The sequence below is a fragment of the Phycodurus eques genome, chromosome 16 (assembly GCF_024500275.1).
Source record: "Phycodurus eques isolate BA_2022a chromosome 16, UOR_Pequ_1.1, whole genome shotgun sequence".
NCBI classification, from domain to species: domain Eukaryota; kingdom Metazoa; phylum Chordata; class Actinopteri; order Syngnathiformes; family Syngnathidae; genus Phycodurus; species Phycodurus eques.
This window is the reverse complement of record NC_084540.1, coordinates 394,974-401,145: the sequence shown is the minus strand read 5'-3', so window position 1 is coordinate 401,145 and position 6,172 is coordinate 394,974.

Below are 6,172 nucleotides of genomic sequence, written 5' to 3'. Positions count from 1 at the left end.
TAATCCCCCCCCCCCAAAAAAAATCAACAGTCATATCAATGTATGGTTAAGGACTGGACAACTGCCGTCTATCTATATATTAAGATACAATTTTATTCAGTTAGTAATGAACCATTATGAACATTTCCGAAGATGTTGTTTTCATATTTCAAATAAATAAACGATCAATCGATAAATAAGTGGTTCGCTTATCCGCCTCACAGTTGCGCGGTCGGGAGTTTGAAACCGGGCTCCGGCCTTCCTGTGTAGAGGTCGCATGCTTGTGTCAACATTTTTCCAGGTATTCTGGCTTCCTCCTACATTCTGAAGGTTCATTGAAGACTCGAGTGTGAATGGTAGTTTTTCTATATGTGCGCTGCGATTGGCCGGTGACCGGTCCAGGGTGTACCTCGCCTCTCACCCAAAGTCAGCTGGGATCGGCTCCATCTCACCCGCAGAAAATAACGACCGGTGCCAGAATGCTGCCGTGCAAGTAAAACAGCTGGCCTCGAAGTATAACACGAGGGTAAACGGCATTGGAAATGCCCGGACGGATGAACAAATAAATACACGTGGTCACGTTCGATACGATGAGTGCAGGTAAAACAGATTTAATGACAGTAATCAAATAAAACAAACATATGATATATATTACTATTAATATGTCATTAGTCATATCGTAGACTACTGACATATTAAGAAATAACTATCAAGAGCAACATTGACCATAAGTCAGCATATACTATATATTAGAAATAGACATTGTTTCTGCTTAGATCAATTAATAGCATTCTGTAACTCATGAACAGTTTCAAATACATACAATTTAGGATGAAATGATAATGAATTTCCATCGCTCCAGATATAATGTGGGGAAACGTGAGAATGTTCCAGAATGACGACCAGGGCGCGCAGATGACGAGCAGTGCTAAGCCTTCCGCCGCGCGTCCTGCTTCAAATGAAAGTAAAAAAAAGTGCTTCTTTCTCACAGTCCAGGAGTGCTGGAGTTGTTTCACGTCTCCCCGTGAAGCTCAGATGAGTCGAGGGCTGCCGTTCTGGGATTCCCTCTTTGTCTGTACACGCAAGACCAGCAATTTCTCGGTCCCCTTTCTCTCCGAGGCTTTTCTCGCCCCGATTGCCCTTTGCCCATGCGGTGCACTCTGGGAAGAGTCTTGGTTGTCTCACAGTTCTGATAGTAAATATTAATAGATATCACTATGATCTTGAGAAAATGACATTTTTATTATGATTATTTAAACCGGCGGTGGTTAGCACACCTGCCTCACAGTTCTGAGGACCGGGGTTCAAATCCCGGCCCCGCCTGTGTGGAGTTTGCATGTTCTCCACGTGCCTGCGCGGCTTTTCTCCGGGCGCTCCGCTTTCCTCCCACATCCCCAAAAGAAAAACATGCCTAGTAGGTTGATTGAAGACTCTAAATTGCCCGTAGGCGTGAATGTGCGCGCGAACGGTTGTTTGTTTCTATGTGCCCTGCGATTGGCTGCCGACCAGTTCAGGGTGTACCCAGCCTCTCGCCCGAAGACGGCCGGGATAGGCTTCAGCACGCCCGCGACCCTTGTGAGGAGAAGCGGCATTGAAAATGGATGGATGTATTCCTTTCAATTCTCTTCTTGAAAAAAACTTACCGCATTACATGACCAGCATTATAATCTCTCCGAAGGGATCAGGACGGAATGAGTAAATTGGTTTCGATATGGCGACTCCATTTGTATTGCGTGACTGCTCCTCCAACATGTAAAAAAGCTAGTCATTAAATGATAAGAAGCTGTTTCAATATAAATGAATGTCAGCCCTGACAAATGTCTTTGTATGTCTGCACTCGCAGTTCTAGGAATGTAGCATGCCTGATGCGTATGATTTTACGTAGAAGTGACTAGGCAGAGGCTGACATCACTCAACTACGTTGTTTCCTCTTTTCCACTGAGTAAACCCTCTCACCTAATCTCTCTCTATTGCCCCGTGTCTCATGCACACACGCACACAGGCCGATGACAGGAGACGGAATGCAGCGGATTCAGGGGCTCTGTGGAGCGGAGCGACAGAGGGAACGGCTCCCCAGAGAGAACATGATTCACCCCCACGCTGTCTCTTTTGTTTGTGTCTCTAGCAGACACATGGGCGACATGCCAATCCAACGGAGAGGGGACAACAGAATGGACAGATGGCACAAAGAAAAATGAGAGTGCACACACACACACACATACATAAACAGAGTGACCTCAGATGATATACTGCTGCAGTCTTGCACTAACCTGTGAAGTTTCACTGTTCTCTGACAATGACCGAATCACTTCAACATCTAAATCCAATGAATCATTTCTTGCGGCAATGTTTAGCGTGTGATGGATCAGCATGTAATGCTGGATGACAACAGATGATGAAACAATCGTTTTTCCGATTGAAATTAGGGCTGCCACAAATGATTATTTTGATAATCGACGAGTCACCGATTATTTTTGCGATGAGTCCACTAATCGGATCAAATGTAAATTGCAGCTTATTGCACTAGCAAGCGGCCACTCTTATATAACCATCATTAGCTTCTATCGTGAAGTGTTTAAGGCAAACAAAAAACCAACAAAGATATTGAGATAATAGTTCATTTTTAGCTGTAAATGTTTAGTGCACTTTAAAATGGAACCAAAAACTAAACACAATCATGTGGAATCAAAACACGGGAACTGGAAATAACCTTTCATAGGTGAGAATATTTTTGGGCTCTTTTTTCAAATGTTATGCAAATGATTTGACATTGACAATAAAAGTAAACCTAAGGAAAATCAGTCACTAAATTAGCAACATTAGTTCTGATTTATTTTCAGAGGGGGGTAGTCACGCAGTACATATACTGCGTTACATTTACACAAAGAACATTTTCAATAAACTGTATTTGTCCAAGTACGTTAAATGCACCGTACTTTCTACTTTTACTTGAGTATTTATGTGAAGGAGGATCGATACTTTTACTCCCCTACAACGATCGACATGCCGTTCGCTACATTTATTTATCCATTCTTGCGTCGTGCGCGCGACTATTTTTAGACTCCATCTTCGACTTCCACATCGGGCGCCCGTTGCGCCGATCAAACGGGATCACTTATGTCATTTGACTCCAATTCACCAATCAGACAACAGAATGCAGTCACATGACCGCGCACATAGCCTTCACGAGCCAATCAAAATGACTCATTTTGTGAAAACAAACTGCCTCGTGACTGAGTTTACTTTACAGACTCTGAAAAACAACAGCTTTGTCATCCAGCTGTCAAATTGTGACTGCCCAAACTTGGATATTTCAGCCCACTTCTAACTTGAGAAAGCACTTTGCGGTAAGTTGCAGATGTTTCTATTGTTGTTTTGGGAACATTAGCCCTATCCTATGGTGTCGCACACGCACACACAGTCACAAAGTCTGTTCAGCAAACAGCTTCTTCATGAAGTTATTTAAGCGAATAAAGTAAATAATGTTTCTGTAGGGCCCAATGCATGTAATGTTGGTTTTGGGGCAGTTAAATATTGTCTGTGTCGACTCCCATATAATATTATTTATTTGATTTGATTTGAAGTTCATGCTCTGATTTAAAAAAATAAAAATCAGAAGTTACTCACAAGTGACTGACTCTTTACTTGAGTAGTTTTATCATTGAGTACTTTCTAACTCTTACGCAAGTAAATATTTGAATGACTACTTTTTACTTTTTCTTGAGTCATATTATTCTCAAGTAATAGTACTCTTGCTTGAGTACAATATTTGGCTACTCTATCCACCGCTTTTTATTTTCAATGTACATGCATTGCCTTTGATGGAACGTTGACCCCTACCAACGCGGCCGCCACACTGACGTCTCGCTTAAAACTCATTCATTGCCATTGACGGCTGTTGAACTCAAATATCCATGTTAACATGGAGCCCTGGCAGTGAATGAGTCTTAACTGGGCCGCGACGGTGCACTGGCGTGTCCTGCCTCTTATTCATATCGGTGGTTACAATGTTACATCAAAAACAATGAAATAATGAACTCATAATCGTTTGCCTTACGCTAATGTTAACAATTACAGTTTTAAGCAAGTAGCTTCACTCATGGGTAACTGGCCAGAGAACGAACCAGCCTAAGTGGCTAGTGCTGTGCTAAGATAGATGGTGGAAATTCAACCGCATTTGGCAGGCATTAATGTCAAGCTGGCGGGACGGTGGGCGACTGGTTAGTCTGTCTGCCTCACAGTTCTGAGGACCGGGGTTCAATTCCCAGCCCCGCCTGTGTGGAGATTGCATGTTCTCCGCGTGCCTGCGTGGGTTTTCTTTAGGTACTCCGGTTTCCTCTCACATCCCAAAAACATCCGTGGTAGGTTGATTGAAGACTCTAAATTGCCCGTAGGTGTGAATGTGAGTGCGAATGGTTGTTTGTTTAAATGTGCCCTGCGATTGGCTGGCGACCAGTTCAGGGTGTACCTCACCTCTCGGCCGAAGATAGTTGGGATAGGCCCCAGCACTCCCGCGACCCTAGTGAGGATAAGCGGCTCAGAAAATGGATGGATGGATGGATGGATGGATGGATAATGTCAAGCCCTACCTATAATACACCAATATTAATATGCCTCTTTCAGGCGCATCATTCCAAAACTTGATCACAGTCAACTTCTTTAGTCAACTTCAATGTTTGGAACAGTGATTTTTCTATTACGGTCAAGTAACGAAGCATTAGCAACCAAAAATGAACAATTTTAAGTATGAATAGTAACAGGTTTTACACTTTATTTTATTATCCTTCCTATAGTGAAGTGCTACATAATTGTGAGTGAATCATTAGATTAGAATACAACAGAATTCAACACGCAAAAACTTTAATGGCTTCTCTCACAGCCCTAGTTAAATTGCTCTTAAAAAATACAAAAAATGTTTGCTTTTTCCTAAAGATTTCAGACAAACAACCATTCACACTCACATTCACACCTGTGGGAAATTACGAGTTTGCAGTTAACCCAACACATATTTTTGGCAACGTGCAAGGAAGCCGGAGTACATGGAGAAACCACAAGCAAGGATGGGGAGAATATGAAAATGAACCCAGAACTTTTCAACTTTGAGATGGACGTTTACCATGCTGCCCCAGGATAAACATGAGTTAAAAAATTAAAAAAAAAAAAAACATTATTTGCATGTTTTCACTGACACGCAGTCAGGCTTGTCATTTGGTACTCCAAGCTCCTAGCCTCCAATGGTCAGAAACATATACAGTGGAGCCTCTAAGGTTGAACATAAACCATTCCAAGTGGTGGTGGTCTGGAATAGAAATAATCACTTCCAGGATCAAACTTCTACGATAAACGTATGAACCATACTGTCAATTTACGTCATACATTATTGACTGTCATATAAGAAAAACATGGTAATTACCACAAATGTCTCAGTGAAGTGAGTGGGGATGGTCGTCTGTCTCGATGTGTCAACCTTATGACTGACAGGTAATCTGAACAAAGTGTACCCCCTGTCCCTGAGTCACATAGGATAGATCCCATCCATGTAACAATTAATTGAGTTAAGCTGTTGAAAATGAGCTGGATAAAAAAAAACGGGTGAGGGTTATACATTATATACTCATTTATGCACACGACTATGCACACAGACACACACACACACACTAAGCGAGGCTCCTATAAACATTTCAAACAGAAGAAGAAGAAGAAGAAGAAGAGCCAGCACACTTGTGGAATGGACACTTTATTTGGGCATGATGGGAGAAGAGAGAGGCTCTGCCGACTAAGAAGTAATGTCTTGTGAAAAAGGAATCCCTCACACTAAAAATAACAGAGTACAGTCTGATATTTACTGTGCGGTTGGGTTTATTGTTTATGTTGGCTCTAATTCCACCTGACGTCTCAACTAATTGGCTACTTTAACTGTTACATAGTGTCACATAGAGCATGGCTGGTGAGCAATAAGAACTTATTTGAGTAAAATATGTTTTGCTACTGGCGGCACGGCGGGCGACTGGTTAGAGCGTCTGCCTCACAGTTCTGAGGACCGGGGTTCAATCCCCGGCCCCGCCTGTGTGGAGTGTGCGTGTTCTCCCCGTGCCTGCGTGGGTTTTCTCCGGGCACTCCGCTTTCCTCCCGCATCCCAAAAACATGCATGCTAGGTTCATTGAGGACTCTAAATTACCCGTAGGTGTGAATG